General features: G+C 36.4%; 1 protein-coding gene and 1 non-coding gene across 2 annotated transcripts in view; one reads left to right on the top strand and one right to left on the bottom strand.

The window, feature by feature from the left end:
* CCDC178 (coiled-coil domain containing 178) overlaps window positions 1-12,384 on the bottom strand; it is a 411,215-nt gene that overhangs the window by 72,834 nt on the left and 325,997 nt on the right. The window lies entirely within an intron of this gene.
* Window positions 7,436-7,571, top strand: LOC136315828 (small nucleolar RNA SNORA43). Its single transcript, XR_010727606.1, has one exon. It is a non-coding gene; the product is annotated as a small nucleolar RNA SNORA43 (small nucleolar RNA).

The following is a 12,384-nucleotide window of genomic DNA, read 5'->3' as shown; positions in this document are numbered from 1 at the left end:
AAGAAAGTATGGTGGTTCCTCAAAAAACTGAAAATAGAATTACCTTATGACCCAGCAATCCCTCTACTGGGTATATACCCCCAAAACTCAGAGACATTGATACGTAAAGACACATGTAGCCCCATGTTCATTGCAGCATTGTTTCAGTGGCCAAGACATGGAAACAACCAAAAATCCCATCAATAGATGACTGGATAAAGAAGATGTGGCACATATACACTATGGAATACTACTCAGCCATAAGAAATGATGACATCGGGTCATTTACAGCAAAATGGTGGGATCTTGATAACATTATACGAAGTGAAATAAGTAAATCAGAAAAAAACAAGAACTGCATTATTCCATACGTAGGTGGGACTTAAAAGTGAAACTAAGAGACATTGATTAAGAGTGTGGTGGTTATGGGGTGAGGGGGGAAAGGGAGAGGGAAAGGGGGAGGGGGAGGGGCACAAAGAAAACTAGATAGAAGGTGACAGAGGACAATCTTACTTTGGGTGATGGGTATGCAACATAAGTGAATGACAAGATAACCTGGAGTTGTTATCTTTGAATATATGTATCCTGATTTATTGATGTCACCCCATTAAAAATAAAATTATTAAAAAAAATAGAATATACATTCTTTTCAAGTGTGCATGGTACATTCTCTAGGATAGACCACATGTTAGTGCACAAAAGTGGTTTCAACAAATTTAAGAAGATTGAAATCATATCAAGCACTTTCTCCAATCAGAACAGCATGAAACTAGAAATCAACCACAACAGAAAAGCTCAAAAATTCTCAAACACATGGAAACTCAATAGCAGGTTGTTAAATAATGAATGGATTAAGAATGAGATCAAAGAAGAAATTTAAAAATTCCTAGAAACGAATGACAATGAGCATACAACAACTCAAAATTTATGGGACACAGCAAAAGCAGTACTGAGAGGGAAGTTCATAGCACTACAGACAAACTTTAAGAAGCTAGAAAAAGCTCAAATAAACAACCTAACCCTGCATCTAAAAGAACTAGAAAAAGAACAGCAAATAAAGCTTATATGTAGTAGAAGGAAGGACATAATAAAGATCAGAGCAGAAATAAATGCCATAGAGGCTAAAGAAACAATACAGAGGATCAATAAAACTAGGAGCTGGTTATTTGAAAAGGTAAACAAGATTGATGAACCTTTAACTAGAATCACCAAGAAAAAGAGAGAGAGAACTCAAATAAATAAAATAAAAAATGAGAGTGGAGAAATAACAACTGTATTTCTGACACAACAGAAATACAAAATATTGTAAGAAAATACTATGAAGGACTGTATGCCAAAAAACTAGACAACCTAGATGAAATGGACAAATTTCTTGAAACCTACAATCTTCCAAAAATCAATCTGGAAGAATCAGAAAACCTAAACAGACCGTTTACAACTAATGAGATCAAAACAGTTATCAAAAAACTCCTAACAAAGAAAAGTCCGGGGCCTGATGGCTTCACAACTAAATTCTACCAAATATTCAAAGAAGAACTAACTCCTATCCTTCTCAAACTATTTCAAAAAATTCAAGAGGAAGGAAGACTTCCAAGCTCCTTTTATGAGGTGAGCATAATTCTCATTCCAAAACCAGGCCAACATAACACAAAGAAAGAAAATTATAGGCCAATATCTCTGATGAATATAGATGCTAACATCCTCAACAAAATATTAGCAAACCGGATCCAACAATATATGGAAAAAATCATACACCATGATCAAGTGGGATTCATTCTGGGGAGGCAAGGCTGTTACAATATTTGCAAATCAATCAATGTGATTCATCACATAAACAAAAAGAAGGAGAAAAACCATATGATAATTTCAATAGATGCAGAAAAAGCATTTGATAAAATCCAGCACCCATTCATGATCAAAACTCTCAGCAAAGTGGGAATACAGGGAACATACCTCAACATGATAAAAGCCATCTATGACAAACCCACAGCCAACATCATACTCAATGGGCACAAATTAAAAGCAATCCCCTTAAGATCAGGAACAAGGCAGGGGTGCCCCCTTTCATCACTCCCATTCAACATAGTCCTGGAAGTCCTAGCCACAGCAATCAGACAAGAAGAAGAAATAAAAGGCATTCAAGTTGGAAAAGAAAAGTAAAACTATCATTATTTGCAGGTGATATGATACTGTATATAGAAAACCCTAAAGTCTCAGTCAAAAAACTACTGGACCTGATAAATGAATTCAGAAAAGTGGCAGGATATAAAATCAATACTCAGAAATCAGAGGCATTTTTATACACCAACAATGAACAGTCAGAAAGAGAAATTAAGGAAACAATCCTCTTTACTATTACAACCAAAACAATAAAATACCGAGGAGTAAACTTAACCAAGGAGACTAAAGACTTGTACTCGAAAAATTACAAAGCATTGATAAAAGAAATCAAGGAAGATACAAACAAGTGGAAGCATATACCATGCTCATGGTCAGGAAGAATAAACAACATTAAAATGTCTATATTACCCAAAGCAATCTATAAATTCAATGCAATACCAATTAAAATACCAATGACATACTTCAAAGATATAGATCACATATTACAAAAATTTATATGGAACCAAAAAAGAACAGGAATAGCCTCAGCAATCTTAAAAAAGAAGAATAAAGTGGGAAGTATCACACTTCCTGATATCAAGTTATACTACAAGGCCATTGTACTCATAACAGACTGGTACTGGCATAAGAACAGGTATATAGATCAATGGAACAGAACAGAGAACCCAGAAATAAACCCTTAGCTCTATGGACAACTGATATTTGACAAAGGAAGTAAGGAAATACAATGGAGTAAAGACAGCCTCTTTAACAAATGGTGTTGGGAAAATTGGACAGCTACTTGCAAAGAAATGAAACTAGATTACCAGCTTACACCATTCACAAAAATAAACTCAAAATGGATAAGAGACTTAAATGTAGGCCGTTAAACCATAAGCATCTTAAAAGAAAACATAGGCAGTAAGCTCTCAGACATCTCTCAGAGCAATATATTTGCTGATTTATCTCCACGGGGAAGTGAAATAAAAGACAGGATAAACAAATGGGACTATATCAAACTAAAAAGCTTTTGCACAGCTAAAGACAATAAGAACAGAAGAAGAAGACAAACTATACAATGGGAGAACATATTTGACAATATGTCTGATAAGGGGTTAATAACCAAAATTTATAAAGAACTTGTAAATCTCAACACCAGGAAGACAAAGAATCCAATCAAAAAATGGGAAAAAGAAATGAATAGACACTTTTCCAAAGAGGACATACAGATGGCCAATAGGCATATGAAAAAATGCTCAACATCACTAATGATTAGAGAAATGCAAATTAAAACTACAATGAGATATCACCTCACTCCAGCCAGAATGGCGCTCATCAACAAAACAACACAAAATAAGTGCTGGCGAGGATGTGGAGAAAAGGGAACCTTCCTGCACTGCGGGTGGGAATGCAGACTGGTGCAGCCTCTTTTTGAGATTCCTCAAAAAACTGAAAATCAAACTGCCTTTTGACCCAGCTATCCCACTTTTAGGAATATACTCCAAGAACACCATAGAACAGCTCAAAAGGAGAAATGCACCCCCATGTTTGTGGCAGCATTGTTCACAATAGCGAAGATCTGGAAACATACCAAGTGTCCGTCAGAGGACGAGTGGATTAAAAAGCTTTGGTACATATATACTGTGGAATACTACTCAGCCATAAGAAATGATGACATGAGATCATTTACAATAACATGGATGGATCTTGATAACATTATACAGAGTGAAATAAGTAAATCAGAAAAAACTAAGAACTATATGAATCCATATATAGATGGGACATAAAAATGAGACTCAGAGACATGAACAAGAATGTGATGGCAATGGGGCTGGGGTGGGGGGAGGGGGGACAGGGCGAGGAAGGAGAGAGGGGCTGGGGGAGGGGAGGGGCACAAAGAAAACCAGATAGAAGGTGTCAGAAGACAATTTGACTTTGGGTGAGGGGTATACAGCACAATCAAATGTCAAAATAATCTGGAGATGTTTTCTCTCAACATATGTACCCTGATTTATCAATGTCACTGCATTAAATTTAATAATAATTAAAAAAAAGAAATAATGGCAACAATTTCAAACTTTGAGGCAAAATGATCTATCCATTCAAGAATCTTCGTAAATTCCAAATAGGATAAACTGAGATATCCACGTGTAGGCACATCGCAGTTAAACTACTGAAAGAGAAAGACATTTTATAAAAGTGAGAAAAATGATTCATCACATACAAGAAATCCTCAGAAACATTAATAGCTGAGAAATCATCAGAAATCATGAAGGACAGAAGGATGACATAATCAAAGTGCTGAAAGAAGACTGTTAACCAAGAATTCTAGGTCTGGTAATTTATCCTTTCAAAATGAACAAGTGAAGACATTCTCAGGTGAACAAAACCTGAGAGTTTTTTTCATTTTTTGTATGCTGGCAAGCTTGCTCTAGAGTATCTTTAAGACTAAAATGAAGAAACAGTAGATGGTAACTCAAATCCAAATGAAGAAATAAAGAACATCAAAAGGTAACTAACTGCATAAGTAAATATAAATAGCCATACATTCTATTTTTGTTTGTAACATTTCTCACAGACTTAAAAAACTGAATAAAGAATTATTAAATAGGGTTGATGGGAGCTTTTAACGCAGAAAAATGTCATTTGTATGACAGCAGCAGCACAAAAGAGGGTAAAACAGAACTTCACTAGAACAAAGGTTTTTTATAATATAGAAATAAAATTACTATTAATGTACATCATATTATGATAAGTAATGTTATCCTCAGGGTAGCTACTAACAATATATATATATATAAAACAAATTTTAAAGGGAATAAAATAGCACACAGATTACATATAATCAACAAAGAGGAATGTAGAATCAAAACGTAGAACAGAGAAACAAAAGGACATAAAGCATTTAGAAAAATTACAGCAAAACAACAGATGCAGGAAAAACATTTGACAAAAACCAACATCTTTAATAATAATAAAAAAGAACACAATATAGGAAGAGAAGGTAAACTCCTCAGTTTGGTAAAGGCCATCCACAAAAAGTCCCCACAGCTGATGTACTTAATGGTGAAAGTCAGCGTTTTCTCTGTGGTCAGGTACAAGATAAGAATATCCACATAGCTACTGAACATTGTACAGGCAGTTTTATATGGAAAAAGTATGCCACGAAACAAAAAGAGCTTTCAGTTTAGAAAAGAATAAATCAAATGATCTGTGTTCACAGATGAAAGATGACATATAGAGAAAATCCCAAAGAATCTGTAAAATAACTATATAGTAGAACCAATAAATGAAGGTTCTAATAATCTTCCTTAGATTAAAAGGTAAATCAATAAATAAAAATCAATTTTGGCCCTGGCCGGTTGGCTCAGCGGTAGAGCGTCTGCCTGGCGTGCGGGGGACCCGGGTTCGATTCCCGGCCAGGGCACATAGGAGAAGTGCCCATTTGCTTCTCCACCCCCCCTCCTTCCTCTCTGTCTCTCTCTTCCCCTCCCGCAGCCGAGGCTCCATTGGAGCAAAGATGGCCCGGGCGCTGGGGATGGCTCCTTGGCTTCTGCCCCAGGTGCTAGAGTGGCTCTGGTCGCGGCAGAGCGACGCCCCAGAGGGGCAGAGCATCGCCCCCTGGTGGGCAGAGCGTCGTCCCTGGTGGGCGTGCTGGGTGGATCCTGGTCGGGCGCATGCGGGAGTCTGTCTGACTGTCTCTCCTCGTTTCTAGCTTCAGAAAAATACAAAAAAAAAATCAATTTTGTTTCTATATACTATGAATGAAAAATCCAAAAATAAATTTAAGAAAACAATTACATTAAAATATCAAAAGAAAATTGTTTGCAATAAATTTAACAAAAAAAGTGCAAAACTTATATTCCAAAAATCATGAACACTGTTGGAAGTAATTTTAAAAAAGACTTACTAAATCGTTAAAACCTGTATAATTTTGTCAACCAATGTCACCCCAATAATTTTTTTAAATAAATAAATAACTGGAAACATCATATGTTCATGAATCGGAAGATTTAATATTGTTAAGATGGCAATACTCCTCAATTTGATCTACATAGTCAACAAAATCCTTATAAAAGACAAATTACATTTTTTTGGCAAAACTGACAAACAATTCCTAAAATTCATGTGAAAATGCCAAGCACCCAGAAGAGCCAAAACAATCTTGCAAAGAATAATGCTGGAAGACTTTCACTTCCTGATTTTGAAACTTACTATAAGGCAGTGTGATATCAACATAAGGATAAACACACAGAGCTCTAGAATAAAATTGAAAGTACAAAAAGAAACCTTTACACATTTATGGTCAGTTGAGTTCTGAAAAAGTGCCAGGACAATTCAATGGGTGATAGAATAGTTTTCTCAACAAATGGTGCTGGGACAAGTGGATATCCACCTACAGAAGAATAAAGCTGATACCCTACCTTTTACCATATAAAGAGAATGAAGCAAAAATGGTTCATATTTAAATGTAAGAGTTAAAACTATAACACTAGGGTGTAAAGAGGGACAAATATAGGGTGATGGACAATTATTTGACTTTGGGTGAGAGGTATACAACATAATCAATTGTTCAAATGATGTGGAGATGTTTACCTGAAATCTATGTACTCCTGTTGATCAATGTCACCCTGTTAAATTTAATTTTCTAAATAAATAAAAAATAAAATAAAACTATAACACTCCTAGAAGAAAATCTTTATAATTTTGGATTAGTCAAGACCTTCTTAGATATGATACCAATTGTACTTTGAACACATGAGGAATTTATACAAGTCAATAAAAGGCAAATAATCCAATTTAAAAATGGTCAAAGGATTTGACTAAATATTTCTCCAAAGAAGATGTATAAATGACCAATAAGTACATGAAATAATGCTAATCCTCATTAGTCATTTGGGAAATCAAAACCAAAATGGAATACCACTTCATATGCACTGAGAAGTGAAATAATAACAACAGCAGAAAAGAAAAGTGCTGGTGAGGGATATGGAGAAGTTGAAACCTGCCTGTACTGCTGTTGGGATTGTAAATGATACAGCTATTTAGGAAAACATACTGAAGGTCCTCAAGATGTTAAATACATAGTTGCCGTATGACCTATAATCTTGCTACCAGATATACCCCCAAGAAAAAAGTAAATACATGTTCACACATAGACTTGTACATGAATGTTCATAGCAGCAGTATTAGTAACTTTCCTAAGTGGAAAAACCCAAATGCCAATCAAGTGATGAATGGATAAACATAATGTGGTATATCCATACAATGGAATATTAGTCTGCATTCAAAAGAATGAATTACAGATGTTGATAAAACATTAAGGAGCCTTAAAAATATTATGCTCAGTGCCCTGCAGGTGCTGAATCTGCTGGCACTACGGAGGCAGCTGCTGTGCTGCACCTGTGACGTCAGGGCAAAGAGGAAGTGGCTATTTCTATGCTCAGTGCTCAGAACAGTGGGCACTAAGAATGGTTTGTAGCCTGACAGCCCATACAGAAAAATATATATACTCAGTGAAAAGAGCCAGTGACAAAGGTCACATACTGTATGATTGCATTTATATAAAATGTGAAGGACAGACAAATCCAGATACACAAAATGGGTTAACACTTGTAGGCTTGAATATAGGATGGAATCTACTATGACTACTAATTGATATGGGTTTCTTATTGGAGTGTTTAAATGTTCAAAATTAGTGGTAATGGTTACACAATTCTGAACATATATAATTATATATATCTCAATAACACTATTATAAAAATTTCATCTTTGCAATATAAATAACTAGAACTAGTATAATGCCACATTCCTGATGTTATGAGATATACTTCTATGCAAATAAAATAGCTTGTTCATACATGAATCCTCCAAAGAATCCTGGAGGAACTGTTAGGATAGAAATTTTCAATCCTAAATCACTACTTGCTTAATTATCTGCTTTCTCATAATCATCTTGGTGTTGAGGGCAGAAATAGTTCATCCTGCTTCCAGCATGCTGGAAATAGGCATTTAGTAAGTAGTTTGGAGTTCACAAGTAAACAAGTAAATCAATGAATGAATGAAAGCTGAAAGTCAAGTGTCATCAGAGGGTTGGTATGTGCATCAAATTAAGATAATATATTCTATAAATAGCATATGTAGCAAGAGGACCAATTTAAAAATCCTTTTATATAAACATTTCTAATGCAGTGAAGGACAACATATTAGGCTGCCATAGAGAAAACTCAGTTGAAGAACGTATCTGTCACTTTTCTCATTCTGGGTTGTCTAAGACATCTATGATCTTTAATTTAGTTCCCAAATAATCCTACAGCTGGTAGACAACCAACCTGTGAAAGTGAAGTCAAGGAGATATATAGTTTCTCAACTTTTACATTGAGTATATTTTCGACAGATTAATAAACCAAAGAAAGAAAAGAAAAATAATTGGCTGACACTACATAAGGCACTATGAAAGATGCCTTCTCTCTGTTATGTAATTAAAGTAACTAAACAATTCTATGGAGTAAGTAGCACTCCCCCACGCTCCCCTCAATTTACAGTTAAGGAAACTGAGACTCCAGGCTGATTTAATTTTCCCCGTGTTATAAAGCAGATAAATCAAGAGATATGATTTTAACTCTGTTTAACATCAAAACTCGTAAGTCCTCTTTGTACTAAAGTAAGTCAGGGGTTAACATTAACCAATATATGCAGTATCCAGGAGCCTGAAGACCCTGGTAATCATGCATTTCATCATCTTCTTAACAGAGATTACACTCAATATCTGGTGTTTTCAACCAACCAGTGTCCATATTCTCCAATTTAAAAATTATAGTCATAAAAAAAAAACCAACATAGTAATGCTTACATTTTTCTTAGGTGACAAAGGATTTCATAAAAATAATCCAGCCATAGTGTAAAAACTTACTAAGATTCATACATCACTTTTCTTAGACCACTGAGAATAATTGATTCCCTTTAAATAAAGACAGGGTTTGTATTTGTAACACCATAGTCCAATTTTTCTTTTGTTTTTAAAATCTAAAACAATTGTGAATGCATTTTTTAATCAATTGATGAGCACAATGGAACCTTAATTAATGGGAGGGTTTTCAATTTTATAAATCTGAGAATGCTTAATATTGAAATTACATACTGAATTTTTCCACTGCTATAGCACTTTAGTAGTGAAGCTGTAAAAAATATTATATCATTCATGCTTAGAGGGTATCTTACAACCACCAACCATTTTTCTTATCTCCTAATTAAAACAACCATAAGTTAATACACTTAAGTGCGCCTTAGGTTGTATAAACTGGCAATCTATATGAAACCTTAGTGTGTGTGTACCTTTAGTGTTGAGTGAACTCAGGATACTGTGCACAGCCTGTGGAGAAATGGAAGTTTGAACATACATCTCTGCATCCCTACTGCAAAGCAAGCAGTGTAAGGACAATTTTATGGTTTCTCACATAGGATTCCAAGACAGCTGGCATCACAAAAGCCACTGCAATAAAGCCACTGCCACCTGGAGGTTCAGAAACAGCAAATGATATTAAATGTACTCAATTCACAAGTTCACTAACTGAAGTGACACAGTAACACAAAAATGCAAATCTGACACAGGCATGACAAAGGAAAAAGAAAGACAGTAATATTGGTAGAACACTAATTTAAACCATTTTGATCTGACATATCTTCTTGCAGATGTGCCCTCTGTACACCAAGCAGTTCTTAAAAAGCAAAACTTTCTTTCACCTGTGATCTGAATTTTTTTTTATCAATTTTTTTTCCTCTCATGTATGTATTCCATTCTCATGGCTATTGATTTTTTCAGTCCCATATGTAAATATTTTAAGATTGTGTCAATGTTAAAAGAGATAGCAAACACATCTTACTTGACAATTGGTCTGTGTTGGGCAAATCAGTTTGTAAAATTTGTCTTTTTTGAGTTTGCTCACTTTTAGTGTTAAAAAATGGCTCTGGGCAGCACCAGGTATGTATGTGGTCTGTGAAACTGCAAATTACCTTCCTGCTTGGGAAGGGCCATTGTCTTGCTAATGTTTGCTGGAGGAGAGGGTTTTGTGCCAGAAAGTATTGAAAAAAGAAGGGAGGAAGCCATGTTTTTGCAGATTTTGTGCAGAGAGGGAGAAGATATGCAGATGGGAACCAGAGGTGAGGGGCTTTTGTGAGCTCCACTGAGACTAGTGAGGCCTTTGATTCTAGGAGAAACCGGAGATTCTCCTGGTTGTGGAACCGGAGAATGTGTCAGTGGCTTTGTGAGCTCTGAATGAAGAGAGAAGTGTTTTCCCTGTGGGTGTTGCTTGTCTGCCGGTGCGAAACTTTATTAAAAGATAGGCCCACCATTTTTTGGCTCCACTGTTTCTTTACTGTCTGCCCGAATCCAATGAGAACCTGCATGTGAATGGCCATGACAAAGGCCGCTACTACTGGCCATACAGTCTGTGACAAAGGTCTCATCCTTTTGTTTTCAATTCTTTTTAATCCAAGCTTCTGGAAAGTATGCTCAGTTTTATCTTGACCTTCCTAATCACCACCCTTCTAGTTTATTCTTCAACCTGCACAATTGCTCCTGTGAAAGTCCCCAATGACCTTGCCATTTGTCAGCATTCAGCTTCCAAATACCTACTGCTATTCAGACTTTCTGGTGATCCCTTTAAGATTATAATGAAGCTAAAAAATTCTATCACCTAGTGACATCATAACCATAATAATTCCCAACACAATACATTACACAAATACTCACTATTGTGTCACATCTGCCTACAGTATTAAGTACACTAACATGCTGTAGAGGTGTGTAGCCCAGGAGCTGTAGGAAAACAATGTCACCCTAAAACATGTCTGTTCAGCATAAGAATTATTTTAAACTGTGTTGGGCAGATAGAGTATATTATGCTCACTTTGTTAAATATGACGCTGCCCACGAAGAGGCCGTTGCCCAGGTGATATTAATGTGTGTTGAGAATCCTTGTAGCCTGGGGCTTGGTTTTGGGATTAAGCCTTCCCACCCTTTTTGATGTGGAGCGGTACAATCCAATCATGCCTCAGAGAAGTGACTTTGTATTAGAGACTTCCCTACTTTGTATATTGGATTAGAGGTTGTGAAGCTACAGTATAAAGTGCGGGCGGAACGGGAGTTTGCGCTCTTGGTTCCTGGATGATTAGCATGAGAGAGCAGAGGGAGCAGAGCAGAGAGCAGAAAGAGGCCACGTGGAGAAGAGAAGAAGCAGCCAAGATGGCGGAGTGCTGAGTGAGATGCCAGTTTGTGTAGAGTTTATATCTGGGATAAGGAAGGAGATGGGAAACTGAGGAGAATAAGGCTGGTGAGCTAGAAACCTTTGATTCTAGGAAACTCGGATAAGTCAGTGGCTTTGTGAGCACTGAATGTGAGTGGGTTTTGGAGCCCAGTGTGTGTTTTTACTTGCCCGCCGGGTGCAAGCTAGAATTAAAGAAAATGGCCTATCAGTTTTTGGCTCCGTTGTTTCTTTACCGACTGTCCGAATCCAATGCGAACCTGCATGGGCCAGGCTGCTTTGATGGTAGCCCTGGCTCTGGCTCCTGGCTTTACAAACTGGTTTTAATTTTATGAAACAGCACACAGGAGAGAAGCTCTGAAAAACAAATTGCAGTTACTCTTTGTAAAAAATATATTTACATTTGTAGGAGAAATTTCCATTTGAAATGAGGGCGATGACCTTATCTCACTGTCCTTTTCCTGGTAACCTCCCATAACAGACTCACCCAACCCCAACATTTTCTTTTGTCCTCTGCTGGAGATGTTCAAGGTGATGGCTTTAGCCAACTTTGTGAGTTACTCAGAGTTCCTGGAACTCTCCCATGTATACAGGAGATAGACATGTAATTAAACTTCTGTTTGTTTTTCTCTTATTAATCTGTCTCTTATTATGAGATATCTCAGTCAAGTACCCAGAAGAATAGAGGGAACTTAATTTTTTCCCCTACAAAGCAATAAGGTATACCATATAGCCTAACTGTGTATCATCTAGGTTTGTGTAAGTGCACTCTATGATCTTCACAAGATGAAACTGCCTAGTGACACATTTCTCAGAATGTATTCCTTTTGTTAAGTGGGGCATGGCTGTACTTTGTTACAGTGATAAATACCACTATCTTGAATTTTCCTTGCCTCTTAATAATGGCTTCCTCTTAAGCTTCTCAAAAAGATTCTCTTTTTTTCTCTCTCTATCTTGGTCCTGAGTCACCATAAAAATTTTAAAGGTATCTGTAGGTCCAGGAGCTGCCATTGTGGCCATTCACATGTAGGTTCCCACTGGA

The sequence above is a fragment of the Saccopteryx bilineata genome, chromosome 11 (assembly GCF_036850765.1).
Source record: "Saccopteryx bilineata isolate mSacBil1 chromosome 11, mSacBil1_pri_phased_curated, whole genome shotgun sequence".
Lineage (NCBI taxonomy): Eukaryota > Metazoa > Chordata > Mammalia > Chiroptera > Emballonuridae > Saccopteryx > Saccopteryx bilineata.
Note: the sequence above shows the minus strand (reverse complement) of the source record. Positions and strands in the feature narration are given on the sequence as shown.